Source organism: Ahaetulla prasina, chromosome 1, assembly GCF_028640845.1.
Source record: "Ahaetulla prasina isolate Xishuangbanna chromosome 1, ASM2864084v1, whole genome shotgun sequence".
NCBI classification, from domain to species: Eukaryota; Metazoa; Chordata; class Lepidosauria; order Squamata; family Colubridae; genus Ahaetulla; species Ahaetulla prasina.
The window spans coordinates 54055124-54078831 of NC_080539.1; positions in this window are offsets into that span (position 1 = coordinate 54055124).

Sequence of the window (23708 nt, forward strand, 5' to 3'; positions counted from 1 at the left end):
TAACTTGTAAATTAGAGTTTTAAGGCAGTTTGGTTTTTCTTAGAGACATTAAGACTTCACTATAGTCTTAAAATAGATACTTAATTTGATATAACATTTCATCCTGACCACCCAGGCATTTTATGCAATAAAAGCAATTCTGGGACCAGACCATCTTTTAGGTTGCTTGATTTATATTGCTTTGTTTAAAATTGAATTATTTTTTAAAACTTCATTGCTGTTGTTCTCTAATGAACTACTTTTAGATTCTTTGAGAGAAAACATAATAGAGAAGAAAATCAATAGGCATCATCGAACTGGCTCTGGAGATTTGAATGCAAAATGCAAACAAACAAACAAACATTGCTGTTGAGTCATAGCTGTTCATCTCTTTCACAGTGAGATGAGTGGCATATAAATTTAATAAACAAACTACTCTTTACTTCTAACACAAGCAAAAGAAAAATGATTATTTCTTATTGTCTCCATCTTCTTGTCTCCATCTCAGGGCCTCAAAGTATCTATGTGCACATGTGTATTTTTTGCATCTTACAGTCCTTTGTGGATCCTAGACTGTTTCATGCAGTTTTCTTAATCAGGTTGAAAGTAATTTGCTGCCTTCTTATGGCTGAGAGAGAATGTCTGATCCAAAGGCACCAAGTTGACTCTGTGCATAGAACTCCTGTTCCTAATCCAATGCCTTTCATCATTGTGCCAAAGTGTACACTAACCACTAATCTAAGTACAATGAGCCATGCAGTAATGGGTTTCAAATCCCATCACTACCGGTTCGCTCGTGGACGCTTCTGCACATGTGCAAAGATGTCCGGGTGGGTAGGTAGAGCCTCATGCTGCCACCGCTACTGGTTCTCTTGATCCAGGATGAACCATTAGCAACCACCACTGGAGCCATGGTGGCACAGTGGTTAGAGCGCAGTACTGCAGGCTACTTCTGCTGACTGCTGGCTGGCTGCAATTTGGCAGTTCAAATCTCACGAGGCTCAAGGTAGACTCAGCCTTCCATCCTTCTTGAGGTGGGTAAAATGAAAACCCAGATTCTTGGAGTCAGTATGCTGACTCTGTAAACTGCTTAGTGAGGGCTGTAAAGTACTGTAAAGCAGTATAAAGGCTATTGCTACACCCTGCTGACTTAAAAGAAAACTTATTGGGGACCCCCTCTTTGACCTTGGCCATCAAATTCCTCTCAATTCTTCCCATTCTGATGCTCCATCCACATTTGTGATCCCTCTACACTTTCTTCAGTAGCTTCCACCTACCACTCAACCACCAAAAAGGGTAGTCCTTTGGAAGCAGCTGTAACAGTTTTCAATAGCTTTTGAAAACATTCAACTTCTTTGGTCATGCTCTTTCATTTTTTCCTGAGTTTTTCCACACAGCCAGACTCCTGTTAGCTCTCCCTCTTCGTTCAGACACTGACCTCGCTCCCTGAAAACTCCCTTACTTTGGAAGGTTAGGTTTACAAATGCAAAACAGAATAAAACTATTTACATGTGTAACACTGATTTGAAACCTTATAGTACCTGCTGTTTTATATGATTTTTCTACAGAAAAATGATTTAAAATAAGGTTAATGGTTTGCTCAGATTGATTTCAGTGATCCCTCCATCATACAAAAGGATAGAGCTTCCAGTCTCAAGAGGTGTGACAACTGCAACTTGGGCAACCCTGCAGAGGTCTGTCAATTGCCTAACAAACAAACAAACAAAACAGCCAAGGGGTTTCTTCCAAAGGTGAAATCCAGCAGGTTCTGACAGGTTCTGCAGAACCGGTAGTGGAAATTTTGAGCAGTTTGGAGAACCGGTAGCGGAAATTATTAGTAGTTCAGAGAACCGGCAAATACCACCTCTGGCTGGCCCCAGAGTGGGGTGGGAATGGATATTTTGCAATATCCTTCACCCAGGAGTGGAAAGGGAATGGGGATTTTGCAGTATCCTTCCCCTGCCATGCCCACCAAGCCACACCCCACCCACCAAGCCACGCTCACAGAACCGGTAGTAAAAAAATTGGATTTCACTACTGGCTTCTTCTTTTTAAAAGAAACCTAAAACAGAGAAATGATCAAGTAATCCCTGGTCTTCTGTAAAGTGAGGAGATGGGGTTGGAGAAAATGAGCTCTAAGCATCTATGTTACTAGTTAAGTGAGGAGTGGGGAAGAAGCCTCAGTCTTCAAAATGAAGGGAGCGGTTTGGTATATGGAACTGGCAGAGTTCCTTCCAGCATTTTTCAGATGTGTATTGGGCTGAGCCCCCCAAGTGTGCTGCTTTATGTACAGGAGTATAGCCAAACCACAGCTAGTGGTTACTTTTATCACAGAGCAGCTGTGCGGCTTTGAAAAAAAAAAAGCAAAACTCCTCTTCTACACCACAGCCTAATTTACATTCAGGAATTCTAGGTCAGCAAACAGAGCAGGTCCTATGGAAAGCAGCATAGACACTACCATAAACATGGTAATACTAGCAAGGAATGATGGGAGTCGAAGTCTATTTCCATGGATAATGAAGAAGATTGCATTAAAGAACTTAGGGAGGAAGAGATATCCAAAAGTAGTCAGCCTATTTCATCCAAAGAAAAGGCAGACTCGAAGTCCAAAGAGGTTTTCTTCCTTCTTCAGGATTTTTATCTCTGTCTTGCATGTTTTCTTTCCACTGGGGAAAAAAAATATGAGTACAAGTTCCAAGAGTGACATATAATTCAAACTTCAGAAGAGATTCTGAGGTTCCAAATCTTCCCTGCTTCTTGTCTTTGCCAACAGTCAAATTCCACTGTCAGAGCAGTAAGTGGGCGGATGGGTAATTTTCAGCCCAGATCTCCCCCATCAAGATGGAGATCTCTGCCTCTAGTGTAGGAGAATCAAAGCACCCTCTGACACCTTCCCAAGGACCATAGAATGATAGCTCAGATAATTGAACTATTCAGAAGTGACAGGCAAAAAGGAACATAAAGGAGTTATGAATCAGGATTCATTTTAATCTACTTAATGCTGGGCTGTTAAGTCACCTGACTAACATGTGTGAAATCTGAAACCATGGAGAAGTTCAGGAACGTTCTGGCACATTCTCTCTCTTCCATTTTGCCTCTTACCATTTCCCCTGAAATCGTTTCATGTCTGCCAGAACCTATGACACCACAGCAAGGAAATGTCTACACTATTGGACAAAAAGGAACCAGCTGTTCTTTGTCAAGCTTAATGACTGAAAACCATGGTGGAAAAACTGTGAGAAAATATTTGAGAGATAAGGACACCGATTTGGGTGGAAATAGCATATGGGTGGATTCACACAGTGTATTGATCGTGTGAGCAGTCAAGATGTGTGAAAGCTCAACATCAACTATCACAGACTCATGTATCATGTGTCGTTAGTTTTCATCAGAGCTGTTGAGCTATATGGCAGAATAAAGTATAATGGATAATATCACAGGGCTAATGTAGATTGCAGGAATATGTGTTTGAAAAGCACAGATTCATTGAGACATCAACCAAATGAAATATAATGGACTCTTGAGATGAAGGAACTGCCATTATTTCTACAAGATAAGTCCACACGTGATCACATGCAACTGTCAGGAAGGAGTGTCTCATCTGGCAGCCTATGGGCTACATGGAGAGTTTGTCCTTGCACTCAAAATGTATGCTCTAAAGCAGGGGTCTCCAACCTTGGTCCCTTTAAGACTTGTAGACTTCAACTCCCAGAGTCCCTCAGCCAGCAAAGCTGGCTGAGGTACTCTGGGAGTTGAAGTTCACAAGTCTTAAAGGGACCAAGGTTGGAGACCCCTGCTCTAAAGTAAGGTCTTAATCCCATCTATAGATATTTTGGAATGTAACAGCATAAAGTTAGATCCAACAAAGAGATAATAGAAACTAAAAACTTTTTTTTGTACCATTATTTACTGCATCCTATAACCAAACCAGTGGCCCCGGAAATCCAGAGTACACACCTCAGTACTAGTCACTGGTGCCTTTGTCTTCTAAAGTTGATATATGATTCAAACTTCCATTAATAACCTAGAAGTTTAACTTAGTTACGAAATCGCTTCAACATTGATTATATACCTGCAATATAACAGATGCTACCTTTGGAATGATAAGATGGAGCTCTTTCCCAAAGAAAGACAATGTTGCTCTTAAAGGCAGGTGCTGTGAAAAATAGGGTAAGATGGTTGCCTCAGGTGGAGACAGTTGTGCTGTGTGTACTGCTGTGTATACTGAATAGCAACATTCATCCTTCTGAGCTATTTTTTCTATTGAAGAACATAGCTGTTTGTTCAGGATGCTGTCCCCATCAGCAGTGTAAAGGTGAATTGGAAAATTGAGTGGCCATTTTGTTTAATTTGTGTATGTGAAATGGGATAGGTTCCCTCTTATTCCTTAGCAATGTTGGAAGAATATCTTAGATCAGCTTTGATTAAGGATTATAGGAGAGTGGGAGATAAAAACATGTGACCCATAGAACCTATAAGTCCTGGAAACCCATAGAATTCTTCTAATAGCCCTCATAAAACACATTTTCCAATGTATTGAGGGGACATATAGTAGGATGATCTGAAACAAGCAATGTTTTTGCCACTGTTATAAAACTTTTTTTTCACACACTCTCTTTTCCTTCAGCCATCACACTTCCAATTGGCAGGGCCCTATTAGAAATAATCTTGGACAATCGTGCTGGGGGAGGTTGTAATTAGGCAGAGGGTCAGATGAAATGAGTCTAAGATTCCTCACCTCCTCTGATCATGGATTACATGTTAGTGGAAAGGCAGGGGTATCTGCGGGGCTTGGTTGAAACTATCACGATGATGGCCATATTAGTTTGATTGAAGATACTGTTTTTTAGGTGCAACACTTCAGTTGTACCATTGTAATCATCATGTTGTCTTTTGTTTAACCATAGCTGCAGCCTCACCTGTAAAGGGTATTGTTAAGGAAGGACACTGTAGTACAGTGCTGAAGCGGTCTTTTTTTTTTAAGTGCCCTTGTGCTCTGCCAGAAATTATGTATTCAGTATAAATTGATACATGCAGTCTGTAATGAACTCTGTGTTGCTTAGATGCAAAACATGCTTTTATCTTATTTTTCTTTCTTTCCTCTTCATTTTTCTCCAGTGGTAAAAGTAATATTTTGCAATGAAATAGACTTGAGCAGCAACAGAACTTGACAATGCCTCATTTCAAGACTATTGTGGATGTGACCCTATTCACAGCAAATATATTAAGGAAGGGATGCAGAAGTCCTTTTTGAAGGCATATGTCAATCACTTCTGACTTAAGAATAAAAAAATGTCAGATATTATCAAATGATTCTACAATTCAATGAGACAGGGAGTCCATCAGGAATCTCCCATGATCTCAATCTTCCTTATTATGGTAAAATGTATAGTAATAAGACCTGGCTGTTCCCAAAGGCATTGGGCTTTAGGCATGACAGATGAATAAACTTTGGCGTGTAGCAAAAAAAATTTCTTCTGGGGGTGGGGGTGTTGCTTTTTATTGCTATTGTTTTTTCATTCAGATAGATAGATAGATAGATAGATAGATAGATAGATAGATAGATAGATAGATAGATAGATAGATAGATAGATAGATAGAGATAAGAGATAGAGAGATATATATACACACACACACACGATTCTTGATGAACATATCTTTTCTTTTATGTACACTGGAGAGCATATGCACCAAGACAAATTCCTTGTGTGTCCAATCACACTTGGCCAATAAAAAATTCTATTCTATTCTATTCTATTCTATTCTATATGTGTGTGTGTATATATGTATACTTATAGTATATAGTATATAGTATATAGTGCTTCTGGGAGCACGAAGCTGAAGCCTGGAGATGACGAATGAGATTTTGTCGAAACGTCACCAAGACACTTCCAATTTTACGCGCGAGAAAACCCGAATAACCAAAGACCTACATACAAACACTCGCGAAAACCTCAGAAAACAAATACTTATAGATCTCTCTATATATATGTATGTACATGTATGCATACACACATACACACAAACACACGCATATATATATATCATGAATTTGAAACAAAAGCTTTTTCTCCATGATAAAGGATTGTTTATAATTAATCTGAAATCTTTTGAAATTTTTTGAAATTTGAAAAAAGATTGAAATCTTATTTCAGATTTAGCTGGATCCTTAGTCCATTTGTAAATTTCTGAAATCAAATTTTGAGTCACCCATTTGCTGTTTTATTTCAGAAAAAAAATCAAGTCCTTAAACTTGTATTTAAAATTTCCTTCACTGAGGATTGAAGGAAACTCAATCTGTGCTGTAAAACTTGCTGATCCAAAGGTTCCTAGTAGCTGAAAAGCAGTTAACAAGCCATTTCCTAGAAAAGGAAAAAAGGAGCCATTGTCCTTCCTCAGGAGCCTACCATAGTTTGAGCAAGAACGTTTGTCTCCCAGAGCCTTAAAGCTGCCAGAGGCCACTGTCTTGCAGTCTCCTTGCAAGGAGCAACTGTCTGGAACCTTCTGTGTGACCTCAAGTCCTCTCTTTGTCTGGAGAAGAATGACTGAAGAGCCAGTCTGCTCACTGGCTCTTCTTATTGCCATGGTCATTGGATCTACTTTTTACAGAGATGTCTTCAGTCCACCATTTCTATTCCAGAACTCCAAACTTTTGTGAAGTGTGACATTGAAAATTGTCTACTCCCCCCCCTCCCTTATCAGTCAATAGACCAGGGAGCCTTTTATTTATTTTCTAATTCCAGCAATTGGCCTCAATTCAGCCCAGTGGTGGGATTCAGCCAGTTCGCAACACTTCGGGAGAACCGGTTGTTAACTTTCTGAGCAGTTTGGTAAACTGGTTGTTGGAAGAAATCATTAGGGCAGAGAATCAGTTGTTAAATTATTTGAATCCCACCACTGATTCAGCCCCTTCAAAACCGTGATCACTGTCCTTCCAATTGCAGTTGCTTTGGTAATCTTCATGCAGCAACTATGGAATATATATGCATTTGTGTACAAACTTTTCAAAATTAGTCTAGAGCCATGATGGCATGTGTGCCGCAAGTGGCACGCAGAGCCATCTCTCTGGCCATGCCAGCCATCACCCATCGCTCTTCTGGGTTCTGGCATGCACATGTGCACCAGCCAGCTGGTCTGCACGCACACATACTCGCCAGAAACCAGAAGCTCAGGTTCCCGACACCCACATGCATGCCAGGGAACTACTCTTCAGGTTTCTGTCACTCCAGGACCTGCGTGCCAGGGAGCTGCTCTTCCAGTTTCCGATACTTCCCCATGCGAGCGCTCCCGTTTTGGCACTCGGCATTGAAAAGATTTGCTAACACTGGTCTAGACAGGGGTGAAATGTAAAATTTGTTACTACCGGTTCTGTGGGCATGGCTTGGTTGGGGGTAATGTGACGGGGTAGGCGTGGCCTACTTTTTTTTACTTTTAAAAGCATTTTTTACAGCCTCTTCAGCCAAAGAGGTTGTAAAAAAAATGTTTTTAAAGGGCTCTGACGATCCCAGCTGAGTTGCCTGATCGCCAGAACTCTTTAAAAGCTTTTTTTACAGTCTCTTCAGCCGAAGAGGTTATAGAAAAAGTGCTTTGAAAAGGTTCTGACAATCCCAGCTGAGCCGCACAATCATCAAAGGCTTCTTTTTTTACTTTTAAAAACATTTTTTCGGCCGAAGAAAAAATGCTTTTAAAAGTTAAAAAAAACCTCTGATGATTGCGTGGCTCAGCTGGGCGTGAGGGAGGAAGAGGGGGGGCAGGGATTTTTGCTATTGGTTCTCCAAACCACCCACCACCATCACTACCGGATCGGGCGATCCGGTCCAAACCGGGAGCATTTCACCCTGGGTCTAGAGGTATATGGATAAATTGCTTTCAAGCATTAGCCTTCTCTTACAAACTTGCAATCAATTATACTGGCCAATTTGAAGACTGGCTAAGATGCATTCCAGGAACTTCAAAGTAATTTGTAATTTATTTACTTGTAATAATTTACAAGTTTTTTGCCAGCCTTTGTTGTCCCACACACACACACACACACACATCTCACCACGGTAACAGTGATTGCTTGCCCTTCACCCTGCTCATTGTCATCCTTGCTCTCAACATCCACCCATCAACAACAGTAAAAAAAGGTTGTCCCTCTGTCTGCTCTGTCCTTAAATAAGAGTTTAAATATGGTGAGAATAACATTGCAATGCTGACTAAAATCTGGATTCTTTTAAGAAGAGATTCTCAAATTGTGCGACAAGAGAGCAGCCTAAAACGGTGAAGTTTTACGACTCCTCTCATATAAAACAAAACAATAACTAAAAAATAATAATAATAATACTATAACTGCTGTGATCAGCAGCTGGTTTTGACAAATGGTTTGACCTATCTTGTTGCAGGCTTTGTTGCCTGCTTGCCCAGGCAAAGCAGAAATAATATTTTATAGTCCTCCTGTTTTGCCTAGGCAAGCTTTTCCCCCTTTTTTTAAAGGGTAACTGCAAACTCTTCTCATTAACTTACGGGACTGCCTGTTGCCACCGGTGGCCTCCCATCGACCAGTGCGCTCTATAGAGAAGGTCTCCTCAGGGTGCCGTCGGCCAGACAATGTCAGCTGACGACCCCCAGGGGGAGGGCCTTCTCTGTGGGGGCCCCAGCCCTCTGGAACGAACTACCTCCAACGTTGCGCCAACTCTCTGACCTCCGAGCCTTCCGGCGTGAGCTGAAGACTATTTTATTTCATCGAGCAGGACTGGCCTAATAGTTTTTATTAGTTTTAATTAGTTTTTTAATGGGTTTTAGCAAATTTTTATATTTCGGCCAATTTAAAATTAGTTTTTTAAAATTGCTCTTAACTTTTGTATTATTGCTTTTACTTGGCTGTAAACCGCCCTGACTCCTTCGGGAGAAGGGCAGTATAAAAGTTGAAATAATAAATAAATAAAATAAATAAAATTAAGTTGTTTGTGACTCCTTAGGGATGCAAGTATCTCTGGAATGCTCAGAATATCTTTAAGTATAGAGAAAATCAAGAGACCAAATGCAGCTACCATTTTGCTCAGTAGCACATGCAAACTCTTTTCTAAGAAGGTTGGATGTTGTCCACCACATGGTAATAAGTGCAGAGCAAGCAGGGAAACGGCAAAATCTAGAAAGGGCAACAGCCTTTGAGACCTTCCAAATTGGGCACTCAAAACTCTCCGCCCTATACAGTAATTTAGTTCTCTCATTGTCTTTGTCAAAGGCTGAGATTCAGAAAGACCACCTACACTTCCATTTTGCATTCTTCTGAAATTTCAGGTTTTATTTGCACCGCACCTTCACCAATATCTCCTATTTTTTTTAGTTCAGTCTAACTTTATGTCTGCTTTACCCATGTTACTGCTATAAGAATAATTGCAGCAGTAGGACTAATGTTTGTTTAAAAAACAGAACTCATTTAATCTGTTTTTCTTTCTACCCCATTTACTGGACAGTTACAAAAAGAATTGCTTCCTGGCCCATTTGGTTTCTAGACATATTCACTCTCGAAGATTCTTGGCTTAGACTATTGCAATGACATATTGAGAAAGGGATTCATAATACTTTTGCCTGTTTGAATGGGTATTTTTGAGTAACACAATCAAGAAACACAATTAACTCCCTTGCCTAGAACTATGAAAGAACCATCTGTAGCAGTATGAAAATAAAACATTTTACAGAATAAACCAAATCCAAGATGCTTTTGATTTTTGTAAGTCAGATCATTAGGCAGTTTAATTGTGTGAACGAGATACACCTACCAACACTGTTTTAAAATGAAAAGATTTCTCCAGACATAGCCAGCTTAGGGAAGGGGCAGAATTTCAATTTGTTTTGACAAAGGATTTTACCATCAGATTATGAAATTCAGATTAATTCACTGAAAATTTGAACAATTACCTGTTATATTTATTGTTGCAAACTTATTGTTAGAAGACACCAATGAGAATAAAACAGACACATTTTTCTCTCACACTGTATTTCTTTCAACAAATGGTAGAACTTGTAGTAATCGTTGGAAGAAATAACTGGGTTTGAATTAGGAAGAAACAATTGTTGGGTTCAGTTCCAAGTGGGGAGAAAGATACTGGAAACATGGAAGCTGTTTGAAAAGATGGTTTAATGGTGGACAGGGCCACATGGTTTGAGGTCATGGGCAATCGAGGACATGGGTGAGGGAGGGAGAGAGAGAAAGAGATTTATACCCTCTCTTGGACCCCACCTTGGAACTTCCTGTTCCTGTGTAAGGGCAAGTATCCTGATTGGTTGTCAGACTCCCATGGGGCCATGCAGGGGTAACTTTGTAAGTTGTGTTGAGCCCCGTGCTTGGTTGAATCTTGCTAGGTAATAAGGTGATAAAGCTAATCATGTCCTGTGAATCATGAGGGTGAAGGTCTTAATCCCATCACCCTGGAGCTAAAGTGTGGGGCAGGGAGCTGCTTTGTCTTTAAAAACATGTTTCTCCTTTTCTCATCCAGGGAAATATAATATTCTGCCTTTTTAATATTTCCTACAATATTTCATTCTTCTAGGAGATGGGTGGGTGTTAACTTTCTTACATAGTGGTAACATTTTCCAGGAGCAGGCCTTAATCAATCATTTTATAGGTTATTTGCTGAAGAAGCATTTCAATAAAATGGTTGTGCTTAGAAGAATGACTTACCCATCACAAAAAAGAGAAATGCTTCACACACAAAAAGCAAAAAAAGGCATGTACAGCAAAAGTCTTACATGTATTTCAAATATATTAATAATAATATAAGAAAAAGATAATATACCTCATAAAGGTGGGAAAAACTGCAAGTTGCTTGGTTTGTCGCCTGACAAAAATTGGTCACAGTTTTTCTTTTTTCCCGTTCTTCATATTTAATTTAGCCTTTTAAACAGGAGGCATCTCCAAATAGAGAATAAACACTGCTGTGGCCTAGAGATGGAGCTCTTGAACTCACAATCAGGAGGTTGTGTAGTTCAATCCTAGGTAGAGGCAGATGTAGGGTTTTCTGCTTGGGCAGGGGGTTGGACTAGATTACCTGCAAGGTTCCTTCCAACACTGTTAATCTGTTTTGTTGTTGTTAGTTGCGAAGTCATGTCCGACCCATCGCAATCCCATGGACAATGTTCCTCCAGGCCTTCCTATCCTCTACCATCCTCTGGGGTCCATTTAAGCTCACACCTGTTGCTTCAGTGACTCCATCCAGCCATCTCATTCTCTGCCATCCCCTTCTTCTTTTGCCCTCAATCTTTCCCAGCATTAGGTTCTTCTCCAGTGACTCCTTCCTTCTCATTAGGTAGCCAAAGTATTTTCGTTTCATCTTCAGGATCTGGCCTTCTAAAGAGCAGTCAGGGTTGATCTCCTCTAGGACTGACTTGTTTGTTCACCTTGCAAGGGACTGCAAGGGACTCGCAGGGCGACTTGCTTTAGCTATCTTCTTTATTTGAAAGTGAGATAGCAGGACACATGCCCTCTAGATTTTAGTTACCTATTCCAAAATAAACACAATGCTTATTAAAAAAATATGCAACATGGTTTCATAGGAAAATGTCTTTTATCTGTGCTTTCAGGAGTATCAATAGTTGCAGTTGTTGTGTATTTCTTTTTCTTAATAACATGTAAGGAAATTTTTTGTTGATCCTTCTCTAGTGTTTATAATTATTGCAAATAGAAATCTCTTTTTTTTAACTGTAACTATTTTTTCTTTGCCTTTTTTCTTTTTGCATTTTAAATTTATTAAACTTGTTTGTTCTACCTATTTTTTGTTACTTATTCTTCTATTAATATGTATAAAAGCACATAATACATAGAGATGTTTAGCCTAAGACCAATCAAAACCTTTATTATATAAAAATGTCTTGCTGTCTAAATCTTAAATGTTGTTTGGCATTTTATATCTGAAGTCTGGCGCAATTTTTATTTTACTATATTTTTATTATTCACACTTCAGCACCATTTTTCTTCTTTTTAAGTAGATAATACAGTTTAAAATTCTTGAAAATAAACCGATGGATGCAAAGCAATGGTGCCCTCCAGTGGTTGCTGTTGTGCTTTGCAAGTTTTGCTATTTAATTGTAAAAAAAATATTGTTTATCTTAAATATTTGTGTTTTCACAGCCTGGACTTTAATTCAAAGTAAAAAAATGATTTTACTCTGTCCTTTTTGATTCTCCTTTGGTCTCCCACTCTGCTCTCTGTTCTAACCCTAATTTCTCAGACCCTGGTCAGCAATCTTTTCTGGCCTCTTCAGTTATTTAATAAATTACCTGCAGTCTCACAATATCACCAGTGAGTGTCATCATTCCAAAAAATTTTATGATATCAAGAAAAGAAAAGAAAAGAAAAGAAAAGAAAAGAAAAGAAAAGAAAAGAAAAGAAAAGCTGAAATCATATGAGATTTCACAAGTCAAAATTGAAATCATGCAAGATTTTCTTTCATTCACAAAAGTTCACAATATCTGGGACATTTGATTTTTAAAAAAAGTTAATAAAGAGGGAAGGGCACTGTTTGAATGCAGTGACCCCTTGAGCCACTGTTGTCAATGTTTGATTTAATATAACTTGCTTTCCATATGTAATTATCTAGCATCTCAGAAGAAAGTAGAATGGATAAATTAGTAGATAATGTGCTAAAATAAGCAAATCTTTATGAAAAAGAAAGATATTCTTCAAGAGTAAGTTTGTGAGGAATGTTTTATGAATGTTTATGAAAAATATTGAATGATCTATCCATCTCTCTCTCACACATACATTCACTCACTCCTAGACACCATGTGAGAGCAAATAATAATACTTGGAACCAGACAGTGTTGGCAATCCCTGGGATTAAGATGGGGAAAAGTGAGCATTTGAATGATATTGAACATGGATTAGGGAGGGATTAAAAACAAGAGTAATTATGAGAAATCATTTATACCAGTAAATTCTTAATACATTGCTTAAATTTATGACATAGGAAATATGTCCAAATTTTCTAAAAGCACATGAACATCACTTGTGGAAGGTTTGGTACAATGGTGGGATTCAACATTTTTTACTACTGGTTCTGTGAGCATGGCTTGGTGGGTGTGGCTTGGTGGGCATGGCAGGGAAAGGATACTGAAAAGTCTCCATTCCCACCCCACTCCAGGGGAAGGTTACTGCAAAATCCCCATTTCCTACTGATCAGATGGGACTCAGGAGGCAGAGAATAGATGGGGGCGAGGCCAGTCAGAGGTGGTATTTACCGGTTCTCCAAACTACTCAAAATTTCCGCTACCAGTTCTTCAGAATTGGTCAGAACCTGCTGAATACCACCTCTAGTTTGGTATATTGCAGAATAGAATTCATAAGAGTGGGTGGGGTCTATCTTTATCTCAGGAGACAGGCTGTTCCCTTGGAGAGGAACTCAAATATTATACTTTTATCATTTTTCTACACTTTCATATTAGGAATGCATCCTATTTTGTTGTTATTAGCTCCATGGCTAAACTGTTATTTAATTTGTTTATTCACTATGTTTTTATGCCTTTCCTCTCACTGATACAGTTACTCTGGGAGACTTACAATATAATAAAAGTAGAGAAAAAGTAACACAAAGCAATTACAATTAGGAGAATTAAATACAGTAGAAAACTTAAAACCAAAACAATGGGCAGTCTGGGGATGGAGATCATCTTTAATCCACCAACAATCCCTAATGTAGCAGGCCCCTATTGGGGTCCAATGGCACAGCAAACTTTTCAGGCTCTTCTGAAAGGCCAGAGTGTGGGGGTGAACCTCACTTCCAATGGGAGAGTATTCCAATATGTGAGGGGCCACAGCAGAAAAGGCTCTTCTCCTAGACTTCACCAGCTGAAATTCTTTAACAGGCAGAATTCAAAGTAGACTTTTCCACTGGAACAAGAAAGCAGGCTAGTCCCATTGGGATGAGATGGCACCTCAGATACCCTGTATCCACACCATAAAAGGCATTAAAGGTAAAGACCAACATCTTGAATGGGATGGTAAATTGGCAATCAGTGTAGCTCATGTAACCATGATATCACATGTGCCACTTGAGGGACCTCCAGAACTTTCTATGTTACGGCATAACAGTTAACAGTTGTAACTTCCAAACACCTTTCAAAGGTAGACCCATGTAAGTGTATGGCAGTAATCCAAATGAGAGAAGACCAGGGCATGACACACAGGACCTCACTGTCCAAGAAAGGATGCAACTGGTACACAACACAAATTTGCACAAAGGTTATCCTAACCGTGACTACCACCTGTTCTTTGAGCAGGACTTGAGAGTCTAGGACAACCTCCAGACTGTGCACTGGATCTTTGGTAGTACAACTCCATTCAGAACTAAAGATGAAACTCCCAGATTCCAAGGAGATGCACCAAGGCTTCCTTAAATGGTACCAGAAACACCTCTCCCTGCAGCAAAGTATTATGTACTACCTGCATCCACCAGAAAATCACGATCCTGGAAGCTTTAACTAATCAGGAGGGGCCAGATTCTAATAAACAAGAGATGGCAATTACAGCCCTGAAGACCTGTCCACATGCTCAGGTTCAACAGGGTCAAATTGGTCCTAAATAATTGGGGGTAAATCTGCTATCTGGGCATCTCTTATGCATATGTATCTATTTAGACTATTTGGATAAAGTTGTATTATGATTATTTCACTTTGTTGTGCTTTTCTTCACTTAGTCTAAAAGCATTGGGAGATTTAGTTCGTTTTTCTTCGCCCTTCAAGTCATAGTATCTGGACTGGTTGATTGACTGCTGATACATCTTCTGACAAGTACATCATGCTGTGTCCATGCAGGCTCTCTTGCTTCTCATTGATTCCATGATGCAGCCAAGCATGACCTCTTAGTTCTGATCAGTTATCTTGTCTTGTTGATGAGCTGCCTCAGAAGACTTTTATTTGGCATAGACTTTGCATCACCTTTTGTTGATATTTTATGCAGTTTTTTCCCTGTTCCTATCTATTTTGTTTTTGCTTTTCATATCATCTGGTTTACGCTTTCAACTATTCCCAGTCTTTCAGGCCTACTCATTTTCTTTTTCTACACTAAAATAGCTGCATGTATAAGATGCATGTGCGCATATAAACATCTACACTACTGTGACAATAACCTCTAATGATTCTGAAGATAAGTTATCTTCACTGCATATGGGAACATATGTGGAGGTATACAAAACTCACCAGTTTGGAAAGAAAATATTCTAAACAGATGGAAGATGGCCTCAATTGCAGTTATCAGTTCAGGGCTATCTCTTATTTTGGAAACAGTTTCGTAGTTATTGGTAGAAAGTCTTATGAAATAGAAGTGGTTTGGAGTACTCTGGAGTACTCTGTGGCAATGTAGCTTAACAATCCTGTTTCATTTGGAACACCAATTTAACAGAGTCTAGAACATGGACAATGGAATTTCTAGTATTTTCTGGAATATTCTGTTCCCAAATTGGTGAATTTTACTTATGCCTAGTACACAATATCATGATACTCAAGACAGCTTAATATCTGCTTATAAGCAATTGTAATAATGCAATCTATAACAGTGCAGCTCTTTTTATTTTATTTATTTTTATTTATTTGTCAAGCATGTATTTTATGACAGATACAAGTGTAAACATAATTATAAATACATGTAAAGGATATGAATAAAAGAAAACATTAGGATGGGGACAGTAGGCACTCTGGTGAACTTATGCACGCCCCTTACAGAACTCTTAGGAATGGGGTGAGATCTACAGTAGACAGTCTAAGGTTAAAGTTTTGGGGGTTTGGGGAAGAAACCACAGAGTCAGGTAGTGCATTCCAGGCATTAACAACTCTGTTACTGAAGTCATATTTTCTGCAGTCCAGTTTGGATCGGTTTACCATGAGTTTGTATCTATTGTGTACTCTTGTATTGTTTTGGTTGAAGCTGAAGTATTCATTGGCTGGCAGGACATAGTAGCAGATGATTTTATGTACTATGCTTAGGTCAGACCGAAGACGGTGAAATCTAAGTTGTCTAAGCCCAAAATTTGAAGTTTGGTGGCATAAGGTATTCTGTTGTGAGCAGAGGAGTGGAGGACTCTTCTTGTGAAATATCTCTGGACTTGTTCAATTGAAGGCATGGAGAGAAGCATTCTTCATGGAGTAGGAGTATCCATTTTTCTGCAGCTGCTCCTTCTCTGGTTGATGGATGGGACGGAACTGGTCTTCCTCTAGATATTATGTTATCCTTAGTAGGCAAAATGTATGCATTTACAACTTCCTTTCATTTCCTGGCTGACAACAGATGCCAGAGAGTCTCCTCATCGCAAGACCTCCAAAGCTAGAGAGATTTCCCTCCCGCTTCATTCTCTTACAAGTAAATTTCTTCTTCCCACTTATGAAACTTTTTGATTCCTGTAAGATTTTTTTAAGGGACATAATAACGCAAAAATCACGAATATCTCATTTTCTGAATTGTTTCTCATAAAGTTGAAACTTAATTCTCGAAAAAGTATTTCATCGGTCCTTTCTTCCCTGCTCCCTATCTTTTTGCTTCTAGAAACTTCTTTTCAGGACTGCAAAGCAGAGACTGGCTAGCCCAGGGGTGTCCAAACTTGGCAACTTTGGACTTGTGGATTTCAACTCCCAGAGTTCCTCAGCCAGCTTTGCTTTGTTTTGCTTTGAGTTAAAGTCCACAAGTCTTAAAGTTGCCAAGTTTGGATACCCCTGGGCTAGACAAACTGAGTACCTATTAATAACTGTCTTTAAAAATAAGTCAGCAAATATATATTTCAAATGCTTTCTCAGCAAGACATACCAAATATACATTTATTGTTCTATTATTTCTTACATATTATTAATACCAGGCTGAAGTCTAGGTAGATTCCATTTCTTCCTCAACTCACCTCTGTCAGGGTTCTAAGTAACACCCCCCAAATGAAATCAAACTCCGAGGCTTGAAGTTCCTCAAAGCTAACTGGGAAAACCCAAATCTGAGAGCTTCCGGGTTTTCCACACCCAAAAGAAAGTTCAAGACCTTGCCCCTCTCCCACATTTTATTTATTTATTTATTTATTAAATTTGTATACCGCCCTTCTCCCGAAGGACTCAGGGCGGTTCACAGCCAAGTAAAATAGACAATACAATATAAATACAATTAAAATACAATTAAAAAACTTATTAAAATTGGCCACAATTAAAATTTGAGACTAAAACCCATTAAAATACCTATAAACTTAAAAACTACCCCAGGCCAGCGCAGATAAATAAGTAAGTTTTAAGCTCGCGGCGAAAGGTTCGGAGGTCCGGAAGTTGACGAAGTCCTGGGGGGAGTTCGTTCCAGAGGGCGGGAGCCCCCACAGAGAAGGCCCTTCCCCTGGGTGTCGCCAGACGACACTGTCGCGCCGACGGCACCCTGAGGAGTCCCTCCCTGTGAGAGCGCACGGGTCGGTGAGAGGTATTCGGTAGCAGCAGGCGGTCCCGTAAGTAACCCGGCCCTATGCCATGGAGCGCTTTAAAGACGTTCACCAACACCTTGAAGCGCACCCGAAGGCCACAGGCAGCCAGTGCAGCCTGCGCAGGATAGGTGTCACTGGGAGCCACGCGGGCTCCCTCTATCACCCGCGCAGCTGCATTCTGACTAACTGTAGCCCCCGGACGCCCCTCAAGGGGAGCCCCATGTAGAGAGCATTGCAGTAATCCAGACGAGACGTCACAAGGGCGTGAGTGACTGTGCACAAGGCATCCCGGTCTAGAAAGGGGCGCAACTGGCGCACCAGGCGAACCTGGTGGAAAGCTCTCCTGGAGACGGCCGTCAGGTGATCTTCAAAAGACAGCCGTTCATCCAGGAGAACGCCCAAATTGCGCACCCTCTCCATCGGGGCCAATGACTCGCTCCCGACAGTCAGCCGCGGACTCAGCTGACTGTACCGGGATGCCGGCATCCACAGCCACTCCCTCTTGGAGGGATTGAGCTTGAGCCTGTTTCTCCCCATCCAGACCCGTACGGCTTCCAAACACCGGGACAGCACTTCGATAGCTTCATTGGGGTGGCCCGTGTGAAAAGTACAGCTGGGTGTCATCAGCGAACAGCTGGTCCCCCACACCGTACCCACTGATGATCCCACCCAGCGCCTTCATATAGATGTTGAACAGAGGGGGCGAGAGAACCGCCCCCGGCGGCCCCCCACAAGTGAGGCGCCGCGGGGTCGACCTCTGCCCCCCCGTCAACACCGTCTGCGACCGGTCGGAGAGATAGGAGGAGAACCACCGATAAACGGTGCCTCCCACTCCCAATCCCCCCAACCGGCGCAGCAAGATACCATGGTCGATGGTATCAAAAGCCGCTGAGAGGTCTAATAGGACCAGGGCAGAGGAATAACCCCTGTCCCTGGCCCTCCAGAGATCATCCACCAACGCGACCAAAGCCGCCCCAGTGCTGTAACCGGGCCGGAAGCCGGACTGGAACGGGTCCAGATAGACAGTTTCCTCCAGGTGCAGGGGGAACTGATATGCCACCATACTCTCTACAACCTTCGCCGCGAAGCGAAGGTTGGAGACCGGACGATAATTACCTAAAACAGCCGGGTCCAGGGAAGGCTTCTTGAGGAGGGGCCTCACCACCGCCTCTTTCAAGGCGGCCGGAAAGACTCCCTCCAACAAGGAAGCACTTGTAATCCCCTGGAGCCAGCCTCGTGTCACCTCCTGAGTGGCCAGCACCAGCCAGGAGGGGCACGGGTCCAGTAAACACGTGGTGGCATTCAATCTACCCAGCAACCTGTCCATGTCCTCGGGAGTCACAGGGTCAAACTCATCCCACACAACATCACCAAGACCGCCCTCAGATACCTCGTCTGAATCGCCACAATTTTGGTCCAAACCGTCCCTAAGCTGAACGATTTTATCGTATAGATAACCGTTAAACTCCTCAGCACGTCCCATAGCGGGTCATCCCGCTCCCCTGGCGAAGGAGGAGCGGGTCACCAAACAGGGCAGCTGGGCGGTTATCTGTCGACGCAATGAGGGAGGAGGCGAGGAACGCCGCTTCCCTCAGTGCCACTAGGTAGGTCCTGGTATAGGATCTAACTAGTGTCCGATCAGCCTCTGAACGGCTGGACCTCCAGAAACTCTCTAGGCGTCTTCTCTGGTGTTTCATCCCCCTCAGCTCCTCGGAGAACCAAGGAGCCGGCTGGGATCTGCGCCGGGTCAGAGGCCGCAAAGGCACGACACGGTCTAAAGCCCCAGCCGCAGCCCGCTCCCCGGCTGCAGCTAGTTCCTCTGCCGTGCCGTGAGCCAGACCCTCAGGAAGTGGCCCAAGCTCCGTCCGAAACCTCTCTGGGTCCATCAGGCGCCTGGGACGGTACCACCGTAATGGTTCCGTCTCCCTGCGGTGTTGGGTAGCGGTCAGAAAGTCCAGGCGAAGGAGAGAGTGATCTGACCATGACAAAGGTTCAATGACTATTTCCTTTAAGTCCAGATCTCTCAACCACTGACCAGAGACAAAAATCAGGTCCAGTGTGCCTCCCCCGATGTGAGTGGGGCCATCCACTACTTGAGTCAGGTCCAAGGCCGTCATGGAGGCCAGGAACTCCCGAGCTACCGTCGATGACGAGCCGGCAGATGGCAAGTTAAAGTCCCCCATGACTAAAAGTCTGGGGGTCTCCACTGCCACCCCGGCTAGCACCTCCAGGAGCTCGGGCAGGGCAGCTGTCACGCAGCAAGGAGCCAGGTACGCGACCAGCAAGCCCATCTGACATCTATGACCCCACCTCACAAAGAGGGATTCACACCCGGCAATCTGAGGTACAGTGGTCTCCCTCGGCTCTAGACTCTCTTTAATAGCAACCGCCACCCCTCCACCCCTACCCTGGGCCCTCGGCTGATGGAATGCACGGAAACCCGGTGGGCACATCTCGATCAGGGGCACACCCCCTTCAGTGCCCAACCAGGTCTCCGTAACGCCTATAATATCCGCGGCACCCCCCTGAATCAGATCATGTATTAGGGGGGCCTTATTGGCCACGGACCGTGCGTTGCATAACATCAGACGAAGGCCCAGGCTCTGAGGGTCTTGACCATCCGGGGAACGGAGAAGTCAGGGGATCGGGCACGCGATCGCCTGCAGACATCGAACGCGTGACCCCTATGTCGATACGATCCCCTTCCGCCATATCTGCCCCTCCCACTTACCGTGCAAATAGACTCACCTCACACAAAGGAACACACTCCCCATAACCTCCGAACCCATTTGATAGTCGCCACGAGCATGCGCTGGAACTGGTTTCCTCCCGACGGGCTACCCCTCACCCACCCTAACCCTCCCACCCCCCATCCCCACCCTAACCCTCCCACCCACCCCAACCCAGACCCGTCGGTTCCCTCCCCTTAAAATTTCCATTAAAACTCCCACTTAAAAAACGGTTAAAACAATTAACTAAAAATCCCCTAAGCCTCCTAGATTTAGCATGCCAGCTCTCGGGGTTCCAAAACCCGTCCTCAAGGTGGGCCCTCGATAGTGAGGAGGGCCAGGCCTGCGAGAGAAGGGAATCTCGAGGGCAAGAAGGTCCAGTAGAAAATCTTCGCATAATAAAATTGTGGTGCGATTAGCAGCCCATCCAGCCGGTCTAGATGTCATTTCAGCAAAAGTTCTACGCCCAACAGTATAGGCCATGGCTCCGAATAAGCTAGCCACTCTCCTCCAGTCCGAGCCAGTCCATTCAGCCTAGATGTTGAAAAGTTAATATAGGCCTTGATGACGAAAGAGGATATGGACCAGAAACTCCATACCGGGCCACTCTGATTCTCCAGGATTTGATCTTAATCTTAGTCTCTTAGTCTCAGTCTTAATGAGGGCCACCACTACCCCCATCTCGGAACAAATGGTAGGGGGTCTAAAAGAGGCCAGCCACATCTCCAACTCTCTCCTCAACGGGCTGGACCCTCCAGATAACCCATTAGACCCTCTACCTCTGCTTCTCCCACGTCCGATATTCTCCTCTCTGGCGTCGATGGAATAGCCCTCCAGCGCTGATGAAGACACCTACAGCCCCTGTAGTGGGGGTGACGCCCACGGCCGCCGCTGCCCCCCGAACCCGGAAGCCATGCCGCGACCGCTGCGACCCCTACCCAAACAGAGGGCCAAGGGACACACCGAGGGAACACCATGGGAGAGTATCCAGCCATCTCCCATCCGGCGACGCTAGAAAGGCCCGCAGCTCCTGGAGGTGGGCCCGCAGCTCTTGGAGGGCCTCTATCGCCACCGCCGCCGCCGCCAGACCCAAAAGCCATGCTATGCCGCGGCGGCCGCCCCAACAAGAGCCGAGGGCAGCACCGAAGGAAACAGCGTAGGGAGAGCCACTCTCATCCTTTCTCCGGCGCCGTTGGGAATCTTCCGGCTCTGGGGAGGCCTCCGCTGCAGCCGCCACCGCCGCCGCCGCCGCCGCCAGACCCAAAAGCCATGCCATGCCGCGGCCGCAACCGCCGCCCCTCAGAGTGCCGAGGAAAACGCCGAGCTCACCAAACGTCCTGGAGCTTCAAATCCGGCCAGCATCGTCCCAGATGCTGCCTAAGGTGTTCTCCCGGCAGGGTCCGGGACCAGAAGGTCTAAAAAAAGCCACCTCCCGGTCCCGGCCCTAGGAAAGGCCGCCAACCGCTCCCCGCGAAGATTTCTACCGCGCCATCTTGGCGCATGCGTATATATATGACATGTCCACCACACATCCAATCAGGTATCATCTGGAACAGAAGATATCTTCTCATTCTTCTCAACACAACTGAAGGGCACCACTTCCTATAAAGAATTTTATTTTGACTACATATCTTCTTCCTTCTATGCAATCCCCCCTCCCTATTTCCCATAGTGGGATTTGTGGCAGGCCTGAAGCCTGAAGGCACAAAGGTAGAAAGATGGCTTCTTCTCTGTTAAGGTCCTGAAAGGAAAATTTAGGGCTCAATCTATCTTTCTGCTAAGTAATTTTAAAAGATTTTGTCACATGGTTCCTTTTTGAATTGAGTTGATAGTGACTTCTGGACAAGAAATAGCAAAGTGAAGACGGTTCCACATTTCACAGAACTGATATTGCAGCTAAGAACAAGAAGCTGGTGAGTAGATTGGCTCCTTTGATCACCTCTGGAGAAAGAGAGATATGAGATTGCCCACATCATACTCCATATGGTTGTTCCTCATAAGGAGACTGTAAGGCAGCAGACTCTGGAGGCTGGAAGAATTGGGAGATGAAAGAATTTCCTATTGTTGCTCCAATTGCTGTCAGAGCCTTCAAAGAACATAACATTTGTCCTTGGATTAAAGAGCTAGAAGGAATATAAAGTTAGCTTATTTGATTAGGCTTAAAATGGGAAATGTTATTGTTCTGAGAGGTTCTTTCTGGACTTGGTAACATATGGACTGGAAAAGATATAGTATATTGGATTAATTACAATTAAGAGTTGAGCAATGGAATGATAAATTTTATGTGATTATTTTAGGGCTTTGTTTAATCTTTTTGCTGGCACCTGGATTGAAAAAGATGCTGTTTATTGGACTTGCTTATAGTGAAGATTTGAGTTATGAGATGAAGATTTTTATATTTATTAACTAAGAGAAGATGAAGAGATAATAAAACTGTTTATATTTGTTGGGATGAGGATGGGATATTAATTTCTTAATTTTTTTCTTTCTATTTTTGCTTTCTTTTTTTAATTTCTCTTTTTAATTTGCATTATCTTTTATTATTGTAGCTAAAGCTTTCTGATATATATTTCCTGAACTAAGGAAAAATTTCTTATAAGTTAGAACAATTAAGCAGCAGAACAACTTGCCTCCGGAAGTTGTGGGTGCTCCAACACTGGAGGTTTTTAAGAAGAGATTGGACAACCACTTGTCTGAAATAGTATAGGGTCTCCTGCTTGAGCAGGCAGCTGGACTAGAAGACCTTCAAGGTCCCTTCCAGCTATTATTCTGTTACTGTTACATATTTTTTAAAAGATATGTTGACAGTATGAGCAATGCTGAGGAGTAATTCATAATAATGCTTTTAGGAGTAGCTGGAAGACGTTTTCAATAAATGCTAAAGTTTTTTATATTGCTCATAGTGTGTTTTTGTGGCTCATATACAGCCAACAGTGAAAAAGTGTACTAACCAAGCTTGTATGTTTGTAAGATAAGCCCTTTGCATGAATGCAATTAAGAACTCTTGAGGGTTCTGTTTGACATAGGATTGTATTCCAGTAAGAAATCAATTGAGATATGTTTGTTTATTTTGCTGCCCAAGAGAAGAGTTTAGTGTAACCATTTTTAAGCCAAAACCTGAGTTAGGCCAATCAGGTCTTCTATTTCTTTTCTCCCTTTGCTTTTGAGTGTTGATGATTAGACACTCAAAACTGGCTTTGAATATCATACCAAGAGCTCTTCCCCTAAATACTGTGGCTGGAACATCAAATAAAAGCTGAGTCAACTGTTTTTACTGTTCATATTTACATTTAAGCTAAAATTAGATATATTGTAGTTAATATGATATTTAATATGATAAATATCATATTATGATATCGCAGTTCTTATGATCAAGTGCAATCACATACTGAATAATTTTCTCTCCTTCCATCATTTTGTGGTAGGTAGGTTACAGGCGGGCCACCCCTGCCAGTCTCAAATAATCTTAATTTCAGAATCAATGCATTGGCTGCCTGTAAACTTGCAGACTCAATTCCAAGTGGTGGTTATTTCCTTCACAGACTTTTATGGCATAAAGCAGAGATATCTCTGCTTCCCAGAATTG